Raw genomic sequence first — 16,510 nt, forward strand, 5'->3', positions numbered from 1 at the left:
ATGGTTAATATACTAAGTTGTGTTATATAATATTATTTGTAATTTGATATTATTATATGTATATATATATATATGTGTATAAATGTATGCATATATATATATATAATATTGTAATTTGATTTTGTAATTATAATGAAGTGTTGGATATTAATCGTTATTATATATATGTATATATAATTATATATATATATATATATATATATATATATAATTTTATATATATATATATATATATATATATATATATATATATATATATATATATATATATATATATATATATATATATATATATATATATAATATTAATAAAATTTTATTTAAGATATTGAAATCTCAATAAAGCAATATAATTAGAATTTAATAATTATTTAATTACTCTAAAGACTAATAAGAATGTTCTAAGTGAATTAATGGAGATTTGTAAATGGAAAGTTTGTAAATAGAGCTGATGGACAGAGATATTGAATTCAATAGAGAATGGATGACTTCTAATATTAATTATTTAACGTATATTAAATATTATTTAATATATATTAAATAATTTAAGAAATGATAATTTTAAATGAAGAGAATGTAATGTTAATGGATTAATTGACATGGAGTTATTATTATAACATTACTATAAGAAGAATTGTTATGTTATGTATTATTAGATAACTTGTTGATTTACCTTAATGGTGTTAAGAGTTAGTCAAATATTAACTAATGAGTATATGGAAGGATTCTATAGATCGAGTATTTATAGTTTGATGAAGTTCATTATTTATTAATGTTTGTAGGGACTAGCAAACTATTAATAAATAATGGTTTGAATAGTTATCAATAAATTCGATTAGATTTAATCTAGTGGAGATTATTTAATGATTAAAGTTTTGAAGTATAATTGATTTTTAATCAATTGATATTCATTGAGTTGATATTATAACTATGATATTAATAATTAAGTTATGTAATAGAGATTTAATTGATATAATTCTTTTAACGAGATTGTAGATTATCTATATCGAAGTTGATAAGTCTTATGACTTGAATTATGACTTTAGATATTATTGTCAACGATGATAACGATTAAATTAAAAGACTCAAACTTTAGTAATACTTAATTAAGTTTTTAATTGAAAACTATTAGAATGACAAGAGTCATGGAATTATGTACCTATGTTAATTGGTAGATTAAATTGATCATTTTAATAAAGTTATAATTCTTCTTATTCGAAGATTGATAATTGGCTCTCTTATTATGTAGGGAATAATGATCCTTTGATTATGTTGAAAAGTTGAATTAATGATAAGGAAGAGTTATTCAATTAGTAACTTTGATCTTAGCAAAATAAAGCGAATGATTTAATTAAGGGTCAATGATGATTAGTTTAGTGAATATTTATCCTTAAGTTATTCTTAGAATGTAATTCTTAATAATGGAAGGATAATGCTATCGGGGAACAATTGGGTTGACTTGTAGGTCAAATGATGAAACTTAAATACACTTGAGGTATACTTGCGAATAGGAAACTGAACTTCTACACATTATTCAACTATGTGAATTTAGTAAACCAAAACATGTGTTTGCATCGTGTATTCTATATACTTCTTTTTTTGGGTTTTGAGTTGACTAGCATTGACCAGTCTTAGGTTGTTACCGGAGGCTTGGGGGTTATGAGATATGATGGCATGTTGATCTTATTTGGTCTTGATCTTTATAAGCCCAACCATGGTTATGTGATCGTGTGCTCTATGAAATGTTTGTATTTACTTATTGTTATTGTTCATCAGTCTTCATGTGTGAAGCTGAGATGTATGTGTATGAGACACTTGAGCTAATCATTTTTGAGTCATCGATCAGTTATCCTTGGATTATTTTCTAATCGCCATAATGGGACTGAAATGTGGATTTATTTCTTGATGATGTCATGTTGTGACTTATTTGACTCAACCATTTTGGAGTCTTTGATCAGTATGATTTTGAGATATTCTTGGTTGCTTGTAAAGAACCAATGGATATTGTGATTTATTTTAAGATATATTTTGGTTATTGAGAACCAATTGATACTTATGATTATCAATGATGCCTTCAGTTTCCAATAGAAAACTATTGTGGTCATGATTTTCTATGGATGCTTTTCTAGATGCTCATGGAGATTTGATGATTCTTATCTTGGAGATTTGATGACTCCTATTATGGATATTTGATGCTTATATTGTGGATATTTGATGATTCTTTTTATGGATTATCTTTTGGATTTTCTTTACAGTCGCTTGTACAGGACTATGGTGATTTTATGATTCCATGAGCTTAGGGTAGGTAATCTACTTGTAGTGTCAAGAAGTGGCTTGCAATGGGGGTCGGGGCCCTAAGTGGCTGCCAGGGTAACTCATTGTAAGTTTGGTTAATAAGTGATAACCTTTACACATTAAATGGGGATTAAATGAACCTAAAAAGATAATTGTTTTGGTTCTCACCCATGCCTTGAGTGCTTGTATAGGCTAGGATGGGAGTAGAGAGAATGCATGGTTGCGACCTTGCATTTCGTAGTATGCCTCATCAGTATGAGAGGATACTAGTGGCCACATGAGATCAGTATGGACCCGTGGAGTTTAGCTAACTGCCAGGGTAACTTGTACATGATAAATGCGATGACACTTTTCTGCTTGCATAGTAGGTTTCCTACATGTCATTGTGTGCCTCTGGGAATTAGATGTTAGTTTTGTGATTGGAACCTTTGAGTTAGTATGCTTTTAGGATTCCTGGATTTATAGATATTTATGCTTTTCGGTTTTGATAGCATGTTTGGGACTTGAGATTATCTGCGCAACACGGTGGGAGTGGACCACTTAGGTTCCACCCGGTCGAGTGGTAGTGTATTTTCCACTCTTATCATTTGAGATCCGTCTGAGACACTATGGCTGATGCTTTCTTGATTGGTATTTATCTTCATTATGATCTTGGAGAATTATGATAGATGATATACCTTATGATGGATGTATTTATTGGTATGTTTCTTATAATGATGATTTGCATATGTTAGATGATAGTATCCTATGCTTTGCTTTGCATGTTAGTAGGATATTTTAGGAGTGACATTCCTACTATGATAATACCGATGATCTTTTCGGTGCTTTGGAATGTTACGCATAGAGGGATGGCTAGGATCCATGATGGTCTAATGATGCTATTTACGGTTGGGAGGAACCGTGCACTTAGTTATTAATGTTTGTAATATATGGTTATCTTTTATGATGGATGTTTATGTCTTTTGTGATGATGTATCATGTATGATTTGTGATTTCATTTACTTTAATTGCATTATGGATTAATATTGGATGATGATGTAGTTTATTTACATGGATGTTTATTCTTTCATGCCTTGTAACATGTACAGTGGATGATTGAGCTAAACTAAAATGTAATTACAAAAAGGACACTTGTATATTGTTTATGAACATTGGACTTATCATTATTATTTCATAAGGATGTGATGTTAGATGAGTAGATAAATTAGATGTCAATCAATGTTAAGGGATCCTTAAAGAATGTAATCTGTTATGTTATGTTATGTGTACTTTTATTCGATTTGTTTCTATTGCTTCCGCAAGTGTTGTGAATGGTTTATCTTTCTTGTTTTAAAAGAAAAAAATGTTTGGCAAACTTAGTGAAATTCTTTGGATCCCTTGGCGGGGCATTACAATATTTCGAAGGTGTTCCAAGATATTGTGGTCCTAATGGGGGTAATCCTGATGAAGATGGTCATGATGGAGGTGGTCTTGATGGTGTAGATATAGATGGGCCAACTATATTGAGTTGAGTCTGTCGAGTAGTAACTGTACATTAGGCATCGAGGCTTTTGATGTTTATAACATTAATAGAAGGCTTAACTTGTGATATGCATCCAATAAGGTTCCCATAGTCTAAGTATGAACTGAGGTGTAATTTTGAGACTTATCTCAGTTATCTCCTTATTTGTTTTGAGCATTGTTGGGTTTGTTGATAGGAGTGTTTGTAGGTGCTTTACTAGTGTTTGTGTTATGCAGAGGAAAAGCATTTTGGTATATCAAAAATCTTGCATTTGGTGAGGCTTGTTTCCCCACTGTGATCTCTTTCTGATCAATGAGGTCTTGGACATAGTCCTTGAGTTGCATGCACTTGAGGGTGGTATGCCCTTTGATGCGATGAAATTTTCATAATTCATTATCCTTATACTAGGATGCTCAAGACTAATTAGGCTCTAAGGGTTGCATTTGTGGATGTCGAATAAGGTTATCCTTGGCTAGTTTTGCAAAGATTGCATCAAAGGGCTCTCTCAAAGGGGTATACATAGAGGTTTCCTCTAAACACATGGTTTAGGTCCAATCGAAAGATTGATAGCATTAGTTTGATTTTGATGGTTGGGTACTTGGACATTGTGTTGATTGGTCTGTATAGGTGGTTGTTGATATATTTGTGGTTGTTGCTGGTAATGTTGTTGTTGGCAAAATGTGGTGGGAATGCTAGTTGCTGCCCCAATGACATGAACATGTCGAGAGTCGGTGACACCATTAGTAACTATGCTTTTATTCTTATTCCAATAATAGGGTTTTTCATTGCTTGGACCTCGGCGCTGGGTGTTTTCTTTATAAATTTTGATGACACAATCCTTGATGAGCCCTTGCTTGAGTCCCATCCCTTTTTCCTTAATGTCTTTATATGTTTGTAAAAAATTCATAACCATGTGATAGGAAATACTGGGAGGCATGTTGTTAATGAACATTTTGACAAGGTGATGTTCAGGGATGGTGCATGAGATCCTAGTGGTGAGGGTTTGCCAACATTGTAAGTATTCTACCAGGCTTTCTCCTCTCTTTTGCTTGGTATGACCTAGGTCTACTATAGATAAGTCAGTCTCAACCAGATGAGCATATTGAGCCACAAAGGCCTCAAAAAGATTAGCAAAGGTCTTAATGGTACCTTGGGATATATGATAAAACTATTCAAGGGCACCTAGCCCCTTAAGCTTTTTGGAAAAAGTTGCATGAGGAACATATCATTATAGGCCACTTCTTGGCAGTGCATATAGAATTCTTTGATGTGGGTGATTGGGTCACTCTTCCCTCTAAATTTATCAAACTTGGGGATCTCAAAATGTTTAGGAAAAGATGTCATCATGATGGTTTTGTCAAATGGGTACAAATAATCATTCTTGAATTTGAAATTTTTTGAGTTGGTCCCATCCTTAAGGGCTTTGAGAGCATTTTTCATTTCTTCCCATTTAGAGTTTATAGGTGGAGTAATGGGTTCCCTCGATCCAAGTGCCCTTAGTGTGGGATATGTGGCAAATGTTGAAGGTTGATAGGGAAAATCATGACTTCCATATGGTGATGCCTAAAAAATGGGTTGTGCTACTGTTGGGACATATGTTATGGGTGGTTAGAATGTTGTTTGAGCATACTGCTACATCTACTAGGTAGATTACTGTTGAGGAACATATGTGTGAGGTTGTTTTCCTACTAGATAGTTCTACGGGGATGCTTGGGTATACTACCAGTGTGATGTTTGTAGCTGAAAAGATGGTAGTGTAGGCAATGCTTGGACCATGCTTTAGGAGTGTATATTTTGTCCAATATATGTGGGTTGTGCTCTTTCTTGAGAAAGCGACTAAGTATTAGCAGGTGCCAAGTAATTTTTGTGGGGAAGAGTGTTCACAATTGGGTAGTGCGATGGAGGGGGCATTTAGCTATTGCCTAAGGTGGTATGGAAAAGTAGTTGGCTATTGTCAAAATGTATCACCTAATCTAGTTTAGTGTAAAAGGAATACTAATACTAACAAAATAATTCACAATAACTAAATAAGTAAACACTTATGATAGGACAACGTTATCACCAAAAGGAAGGAAAATCAAGAATGGTAAGCTCCTTGGGCATAACCTATGATGATGAAGCTATGTGTCTGATGGATAGTGGATGTGTGCTCACAGTGTGCTCAAGCTTCCGATAGGTGGGGGTTTTACCAAGTGCGTATATGGGTGAGGGTTTCAACAATGGAGGTGTGGATGTATTTCAGCATGACAATGGTGTAAAATGGATATGATGGAGTGGTTAGTGGAGCATTATAAGTTTTCATAAAAGTGGATGCTATTTGTGAAGGGAAAGGGTTTCATTTATAGGCTAAGGGGTAGAGAAATAGAGGATCATGATGTGGGGAAAGAGAAAGGATGAAGGAGGGCTAGGATGCCTTGAGAGGGGAGCACATGGATTGGGCTTATTTAGAGCCAATAGGGGAGTGACACTTGTCACAAGATGGATGAGTGTGAGAAGATGCGATAAGGGTTAGTCAAAGGGAGTACTGAGGGAGGATGAGTGTGTAATAGGGATGTAAGAGACATAAATAGGGATGTAAGAGGAATTAATGGCATGTAAGAGCCATTAATGCTCTTGGATAGGGATGGAAGAGGATAAGGGAAACTTGTTGACTTTGTCTTGGGTTAGCAAGTCTTAACCCTTGCTTAAAGTTGTGCGCATGTTTAGGAGGGGGATTAGACTTAGTTTAGAAAGGGGGTTAGGGGGCAAGTGGCTTAGCTTTGATGGGATGGGTTAGGAGGCTAAGTGAGGTTAGTATGGGTGGATGGGTTGGATTAGGGGTAAAGGTAGGGTTTAGGGATGTTTTAGGGGTTTGGAATGATCTATTAAATGATTTATTTAATAAATAAGGGATATGGGACTAAATTAAATAGATTTGAGGATTTATTTAATTTAATAGAGAAATATGGATTTAATTGATAAATTGATTTCAGGTTATCATTTAATATTATCAATTAGACAATAGTTATTTAAATTAATTAATTAACTAGGGGATGATGATTAATTAATTAAATAATAAATATTTAATTGATAATTTCCTAGGAGAAAAATAAATAAGATTACCTAGTGATGTAATCAGATTTAGGTGTTTATAGGTTCCATTTCTTAGACATTTTTCATATTGTAAAACCACAAGGATGGATCCAGTTAGGTTGAGATTTCTATCATGACCATGATTCCACCATTTCTTCAACATATTTCTCTATTATGAACAACAATGTTGTAATTTCTTGTAAGCAACTAGTTAATATAGTTGTATGTTGTGTATATTCTAAGTTTTGCATATACTTGATGTATTGGTTTCAAGGAGATTAATAAAAAGCTTCATTTTCTTAGTTTCATTCTGATTTTCATCTCCTTCCTCTATTGTCTACAACATTTTGTGTTTAAGAACAAAGAGCTTAAACTCATTTGCAATCCCTTAACGTTGTATGTCTGGATAGGTTTGCTATTGGAACAAAGAGCCAAGTAAATGCTTATTTACCTTGACAAGGTTGTAGGTTTCACCAAGAGGATACTACAATAAGTATGAGAGTTTTTATGAAGATAGATGTCTATTTACAAGGTGAGTGGATAGATCAAATATTAGAATACATGAGTATATTTCAGGTATCCATGTGTATGTTTTGACTTAGCTTATGCTCAATGGATAAGGGACTGATTAGCTAGGAGATTGCATGTGTTTTCTATTGCATATTTGGGTTATGTTGATATTCAACATCATTAATCAAGATATTTTCCCTTTCATGTTGAAGAGCTGAAAAGTGTTACACTCACTCAGCTTGTGGATTTCATAGGATTTACAATTTGCTACTGCACATCTTTGTTATTGCATAAATATAGGAGAAATAAGGATTTTATTTTCTTTGTTAGATTCAAGTGTATGCTTTAGCACTGGTACTATATGAATGAATTCGAGGTACACCTACCTAGTTTTTGTAGAGCCCGAAGTAGAAGAAGGGTCTAGCCTTATAGTTGGCTCAGTGTCTGAAAGGGTATGTTGTAAATGGGAAGTAGCTGCCCCTAGATGTATTCTATTCTCATTGGGATTTTTGAAACATGACATTTTAAAACACCAACAACACCAATATCCTTAGCCAACATAGTAGTTTGAAGGGAAACACGTGCCTCGGTGAAGTGGTTGGTTTGGTGCCCTAGAAGGAAGGTAACCATAGCAATTACGAATCACTCCACCATTCCCTACTTGCCTCGAGTTTCCTTTAGCTACCCCATCAAAATTCACTTTGTGCCAACCCATAGGGGGTAATGTCCATTGACATTCCTCTCTTCTTTTCTATGTGGCATTATTTCACCTGGTGTCTCCTACAAATGGGTTAGAACCTTTGCAAAAATGTAGTTCTCCAAAAGGGCATTAAGAATTTTAACCAGCACAATCTTGGTGGGGAGGCTAGCTTCCCTGAATATTTGATTATTGCATTCTTTCCATATTCCCCAACCAAAGTGAGGTAGAGCCCGTTTGTTAATGGTTTGAAGACCAAAGCCCTTTCACGAGTTGTCCCATTGTCTAAGGAATTTAGTAATCATAGCAAGGGCACACCATCCAACCCAAAAACATGGCTGAAAAAAGACCAAACCTCTCTCATGAAAGAACAATGAATAAGAAAGTGATCTATAGTCTTAGCTTGATTTTTGAAAAGGACACATCTATTAGGAATGTAAAGACCCCTTTTGATGAGATTGTTAATAGTAAGCACCCTGTTCTAGAGGAAAAGCCAAAGGAAAATATTGATTTTAGGAATAAGGCCAGGGTACAAGGCCTTTGCCCATATTGGTTTGGAATCCTATTTCAACTGAGCTTGGTACCCCAAGGCCACCAAGTAAATGCTAGAAGCAATGTTTTCCCACACTAATTGGTCATGATCCTCATTCAAAATCATAGTGTGAAGGATAGTCATCAAAGGTTTGAGCTCCTTAGAGATTAAGGAAAGGTCTCTCCATTATTTTCCTAATCTGTACTCATTGACTTTGCTACCAAACCTCTGAATGAAAGTATTAGCCCATCTATCAAAAGCTAGAAGATCAAGGAGAGGCCCTTGGATTAACTAGTTGTCCTACCAGAGCATTATCTTTGTACCCTTGACCACTCTCCATTTCACCTTGCTTTTGGTCATTTCTCTAGCTATTAGCATACCATTCTAGATGTAAGAGCCCTTAGGATTGGTGTCTTCATTGAACAATTGTCTAATAGAAGGTCTTTAAAGGTATTTATCATCCATGATATCATGTCAATCCCCCTTGCTAGAAAAGATTCTCCAAATTTGTTTGGTTTGAAGGGATTTATTGAAAGGTCTCAATCTTCTAATTCCCAAGCCCCCTAAGTGTTTGGGGAGGCACACAGTATCCCAAGAAATGAGAGAAAATCTCTTGTGTTCCTCTGAACTAGACTAGAGAAAATTCCTCTAGATCTTCTCCAATAAGTTAGCATATTTGAAAGGAATCCCAAAAAGACTCATCGCATAAGTTGGAAGAGTTTGAAGGGTGGATTTAACCAACTAAATTTTTCCAACTTGGCTAAGGGTTATACCCTTCCAGCCAACCAATTTCTTATTAAACCTATCAATAAGATTGGTCCAAAAAGAATCAGGGGGTTTGAGGCCCATTGGGAGATCCAAATAGGTCGAGAGAAGGGAACCTATTCCACATCCCAAAATTTTAGTTATCTTCCTCTATCTCACAACCAAAGTATTGATGAAGAAGGCATAGCTCTTATTCCAATAGATAAGCTATCTCGAACCCCTGGTATATGAGCTCAATATCTTTTTGACCACCCTGGCTTCCCCAATCAAGGCTCCCCACCCAAGATTGTGTCATCCATAAATTGTTGGCGAGACAACACAAGGGGGCCTGAAGAAGGCCTAATACCTTTCAATGCCCTAGATATCTTGTTGGCACAAGTCATCCTACCCAAGCACTCAACTAGAATGATGAAGAGAATGGGCGAAATGGGGTCACCTTGTCTTAACCCCCTTGAGGGTTTGAAGAAAATAAAAGGAGAACCATTGACCAAAAAAATGATAGAGGAAGTCAAGATCAGTTGGTTGATAAGGTTGCAAATCTTTGAATCAAACCCAAAGGTTGTGAGGACCTTAAAGAGAAAAGACTAGTCCACCCGATCGTAAGCCTTGGATAGGTCAACCTTTAGGAGAAAGCCTTCTCTCTTGCCTTCTTCCAAGGAGTGTATGACTTCATGGGTAGTCATAATAGAATCTAGGATTTGTCTCCCTGGAACAAAAATGGACTGCTAAGGAGCAATAATCAAAGGGAGGATCTTGACTATCCTATTAGCCAGGGCTTTAGAAATGATCTTATAGAAATAATCGCAGAGGTTGATGGATTTGAAATGATCCATCGAGTCAACCCTTGGAATTTTAGGGATAAGCACTAAAAAGGTAGAATTCACCTCCTTGAGAAAAATTTTTGCTTCAAAAAACTCTTGAACCACTTTGATAACATCCTGATGGACCACTTTCTAGAACAAGTGAAAGAAGAAAGTAGGGAAACCATCTAGGCTCGAAGAGTTGTCCATAGGGAGAGAGAAAATAGCCTCCTCAATTTCCAAAGGGGTAGAAATAGCCTCTATCATGGAGTTATGTTCAGGCTGGATCAAAACTGGAATGTTGGCTAAAATATCCTACTAGTCCCCATCCTCAAGATTAAGGTCTCTAGTTAGAAGACTGCAAAAGAAAGAGATGGCCTCTGCCACAATATCTTTTTCATCCTCCAAAACAACATGCACCTTCTTTATGCTACTAATTCTATTATTGTAACGCCCCGCCAAGGGATCCAAAAGAATTAACCTAAAGTTTCACTAAGTTTGCTAAACATTTTTTTTTAAAGTAAGAAAGTATAACATACACATCAAACACATAGTAGCGGAAGCAATAACATGTAATCATCGACAAACATAAATCGCAAGTTACATTTCTTAAGGATCCCAAGACGTTGAGTCACGTTTAAATTTAATTAATTCTAAGTCTAACAACCATCACATACATATGAAAGAATAATTAGAAAGTCCCATGTCCATAATATACATTTTTTCTGAATGCCTCTTGGCAAATTAATTCGGAATGCTCAATCATCCACTGTACATGTCACAGGGTATGAAAGGCTTAAAAGAATATACATATATAAAAATAGAAATGCTTCAACCTCCATGAATCCATGATACAAAGTACAGTAGAAATATATGAAACTATTCACCATACATGATACATCCATACATCCATAATGACAAAACATCTATCATAAAATCTAACCATCCATCATAATAATCCAAGAACATAGTGAAGGTAAATGCCAACCAAGAAAACTCCAACCACGGTGACCACGGAACGGATCTCAATGGTAAGAGTAAAAGAACTACCACCCGACTGCGTGGAACCTAAATGGTCCACTCCCACCACGCTGAGGAGATAGTCTCAAGTCCCAAACAAGGTATCAAAACACAAAACACAAGTACTCTCTAAGTCTGGGAAATCCTAAAAGTATGCTAACTCAAGGGTTCCTAAAAAGATCAACATCTAAACCTAGAGGTACCACAAGACATGTAGGAAACCTAATATGCAAGTGGGAAAGCGTCATCACAAAAGTCATGTAGAAGTTACCCAAGCAATCCCTTAGGAATCCCGGGTCCCTACTGATCCCTGCGGCCACTAGTATCCTCTCGTACTAACGAGGCATACTACGAAATGCAAGGTCATAACCAAGCGTTCTCTCTACCCCATCCTAGTCTGTACTAGCACTCAAGGCATGGGAGAGAACATACAATTATCTTGTTAGGTTCATTTTCTCTCATTTAGTGTAAATGTTTTCACTTATTAAAACAACTTACAATGGGTTACTCTAGGCAGCCTCTTAGGGCCCCAATCCCCATTGCAAGCCACTTCCCAACACTACACATAGATAACCTACCCTAGGCTCATGAAATCACAAATCAAAGAATCATAATAAAATCACCTCAGTCCTATACAAGCAACTGAAAAACATCATAAAAAGATAAGCCACAAAATTACATCAGTTCTTCATGAGCAACAGATAAGCATCAAATAATAATCATATGATCACAACAGTTCTCTATCAGCAATTGAAGGCATCAATGATAGATCACAAAATCCAATGGTTCTCCAATGAGCAACCAGAAAGTATCCCAATAGTAAATTACAATACTGATCGAAGACTCCAAAATGGTCAAGTCAAAACATGTCACAACATGACATCATCAAGATCTAAACGAACACTTCAGTTCTCTCAAAGCAACTAGAAGGTAATACAAGTATAACTGATCGAGACGCAAAATTGGTTATCACATATAACTGATTGAGACTCAAAAATGGTTAAGTTAGGTATCTCAAATACATACACCTCAGCTTCACACAAGGAAACTGGAAAGCAATAACAAATAGTAAATACATCCATCATAGAGCATACTATCACATTACCTTGGTTGGTTTGAAAAGATCGAGAACAAATCATCATAACATCACATTCACAACCCCGAGCCTCTAGTAACAACCTAAACTGGTCAACGCTAAACCAACCCCATAACACTCAAAGCATAGACAATATATAGAAAACATCATAGTCTCACAATTGGTTTTGATTTGAAAACATACAGTTGTGCTAAACAATAAGGTTTCAGTTTTCAGTGTTTATTTTCAAGTAAAAAGTCTTATAGTTCAATTTGATTGATAATATACTATTGAGTTAATGTGAGGTTTCCATTTTCAGTTGAACGTATGTTTTAAACAGATAGAACCCATGGTTCACCTTTACCAATTATCCCGTTCCTATATCCAAATGAAAAACCTAATTACCCGTAGTTGATTTTAAGTCAAAGTCCTAAAACAATCTAAGGGTAATAATTAAATTATTAATAATACTTGTTGATCTTTAATTATAATAATCTACGCTTCCATTAAAAATCAGTGTTATAATATTAAACTTGCTTAAACAAATTTTTGATTTAATTAATCTTAATTAAGTCAAACTTTAAATAAGATTAATTAATGATACATAAAGATTCATATTATATTTATTAATAATTTATTTATTTATAAAATTATTAATAAATAATAGTAAAATTTCAATATAATTTAAAATTTAATAAATTTTAAATTAAATAATAATAATATTAAATAAAACATTTTTACTTAAAACATTTTTAAAAAATTGATTAATAAAAAAAGTAAGTTGTAATTTTTTTTAATTTTTTTTTATAAAATAAATCGAGGTTTTTAAAAGGCTCGCCGGCCTGCCACACCCTACGGTCGCAGGTGTTACTGCTGCCGCAGGCAGCAATACCACCTGCCGCGGCAGCGTGGATGTGTGGGGCGTGGGAAGTGGTGGCCCTGCCCCACTCCAAATACATTACATATATTTTTTTAATTATATATTTTTTTAACTCTATTTTAATATATATAAAATAAATTTTGTTTTATTTTAAAATTAGTTTTGTTTAATTTCATTAAAACAATTTCCTCCAAAGGAAATATATATATATTTATTTTTTTTATTTTTATTTTTTTTAAAATTAGAACTTTCAATTTTACATTCAAAACCCTTACCAAATTAAATCTTAATTTCTTAATCTAGAAAACAAGGGTTCTAATAACTCTTCCAGTCTCCATGGATACAGAAATTATTGACGAACAATTAATAAATTCACAATATTGAAAGGTTAAAACTTTCATCACAGAGAATTCAGATTTACAAACCCCAGACACGAAGAAGATAGGAAAGGATAATTGCGTATTTAATCGAAAATAAAAAACACAAGACCCTACCTGATCCTGATGCTATTATGCAATCTCCAGGAACTGCAAGAGAATTCGCTCCTCTCAATAACCTTCCTCTGGAAAACTTTCTTGGTACCAACCTTCTAAAATTCGCTTCCAAAAGTTGTCTCCCAAAAATTTTCATCCAAATTAGTGTGTCACAAAAATGAACCCCCAAAGTTGTGATAAGAAGTTTTCTCCTCAAATCGGGGCACTAATTGTGCGTTCACCCGAGAAGACTCTTTGCACAACTCAGTTAACTCCCAAATTAACCTTTATTATCTTTTATTTTATTTTGCATTCATCTTTCATGCACATTAAGTTGAATTATTAAATAACTTTATTTAATATTCCACTTGACTTCTATTTTAAATTAATTTATTACTTTAATCTCATGTGCACTTTATGAAATTAAAATAACGGTATTGATTTCTATTATTTAATCTTTTAATTTATTTCTCATATTTAAACTCATGCTTAGATCATGCGATCTAGAATTCTTAATAATTTTATATCTTTCAACTTTTAATTTATTTTAGAAACTTAATTGATAACATATTTAATTAATTTAAATAACAATAATATTTAGCATTTATTTAAAAATGAACTCCAAATATATTATTATTAAATTAAATAAATATTATCCTGTTCTAAATTTATCTTTGAACTTTTATCTCCAAATTTAATTCTTTTATTTAATTAATTTCTCAATTAATTAAATATTAAAGATATCATATTAATTCTCCATTAAATTAAATCATTAATTGATCTTTTTAATTAGACTTAATTAATAGAAAACACATCAAGGACTCATATAACAACATACGAAAACCCTTCATAGAAAAACACATACTAAATCAAACAAAAAGGGTTATAATCACGAAATTACATTCTTTGATGTATTCAGACGGTACTTAACTCAGATACTTGCCCTAATTATCAATTAGGACAATTGGCTAAAGGGTTTAGGAATTGGACTTAAGAGTTTATCTCCCCTCTCTTACCATTGAGACAATGAGATAGGGTACGCTCATCCTGGCAATTCAGGGAAGTCGATACCCGGTACCTGCAACCTGCATAAAATCCACGCATGTACAAACACAATATTCTAAGCTAAACAGACAATGGCAGGAAGTGGTGCATCGTGTAGATCCCGACTAGCAGGTGACTACGACTCCCTTCCTTAACCACATTAGAAACACCATACATAAATAAAACAAACACGCACACCATACACATGCAGTATGGGGTAAGTATCCATAAGAAAGCACATGTGATAATAAACCATCTAACTAATCATCATCGATAACTGAAAACATTGAATAATCATCATACATGCATGAAATATAGAGTACCAAGTAATCTTCATCATATAATAAACTGAGTGTAAACCAACATCTGATAATCTCTAACATAATAATACTAATCATCAAACATAAAATTGGCCTAAAAGAGTTTGGCAAGGATGACAGAAATGTGACTTAGGGGCAGGCACTACAATTATGAACTTTGTGCTTCAGAGTGGAGATATGGAAGAGTCTAGTGCTTTGGTCTCCCTCTTTAAGCCAAACAAGTCTTGATCTCTATCTCTAGAAAGCCTCATCTTGCCCAATAATATTGTGAAGATCAATAAGAGTGATTTTTTCCTCCTCCACCCTCTCCTCATTATAACCCTCCTTATGAATAGCACCCTGAATAATACTAAGGTCCTCTGAAATCTTGGCTTTGGATTGGATTATGTTACCAAAATTTGACTTATTCCACTTCTTGATATTGAGTTTGACATTTTTCAACTTCTTGGCTACCCTGAACATGTGAGTGCCCTCTATGTGAATGTTCCGCCACTCTGAAATACGAAGCAAGATATTTGGGTGGGAAGTCCATATTCTTTCAAATATGAAGGGGAAGTTACAATTAATAGCAATGGGATCCAAAGTGAGAGAAATAAGAGAGTGATCTAAACTAGTCCGAGAAATAAGAGATAAATTACAATAGTAGGAATTCATCCAATTTAAAGATATGAGAGCCTTGTCTAGTCGCACTTTGATGCATTCCCTTGCCATTCTTCTATTATACCAGGTGAAGAAGCCACCTGAAGCTCCACATCCATCAATGCTAGATCATTGATGAAGTCAGAGAGGTCCTGCCTACTCTCTAGATCCGAAGCCAGACACCCTTATTTTGCATCATCCCTTAAGGGGGTGTTAAAGTCCCCCATGATGATACAATTGCCCACCTAGAATCTAGATCAAATATTTCTAATCTTAACCCAATAGTTCCTCCTACAATTCTTAGAATTAGGAGCGTAGACATTCAAAAGATACTAGTACTCATTGTATTTGATATTAAGAACTTGAATGAGTAGAATATTACCTTCACCATATAGGACTTGAGACTTGGAAATGTTGGAGTTGCAGAGGGTAAGTAGACTAACCGAAGCCCCATCAGAGTTTGTAGCAAACCTCTCCATACTACTACTAAAATAGATTCTCTCCACACTCTCCTTTTTCATTTTGGTTTCTTGAATGAGCATAAAATTAGGTCTACATGATCCCTAATCATATTTTTGAGAACCACTTGTTTGTGGACTCCATTTAGCCTACGTATATTCTAAGATATGACCTTCATATCTTCTTGGTAAGGCAGACCTCATGGATGGTCTTTTGATTCCCATCCGCTAAATTCCTTCTAGTTTCTTGTTGCCTATTTTGGCTGAGACTATTCCTTGCAAGGGTTCTAGGGTTTTCTCCAACATCAGTTTTCATCCTACATCTTTTTTTTCTCTCACCATCATCTATTCCCCTTGCCATTCATTTGCACAACTCGCAAATAGAGCCTCCATTCTAGTTAATTGGCATGGCGATGAAGCTCTAACCAG

Source organism: Cupressus sempervirens, chromosome 5, assembly GCF_028749045.1.
Source record: "Cupressus sempervirens isolate cs-2001-9-10 chromosome 5, ASM2874904v1, whole genome shotgun sequence".
Lineage (NCBI taxonomy): Eukaryota > Viridiplantae > Streptophyta > Pinopsida > Cupressales > Cupressaceae > Cupressus > Cupressus sempervirens.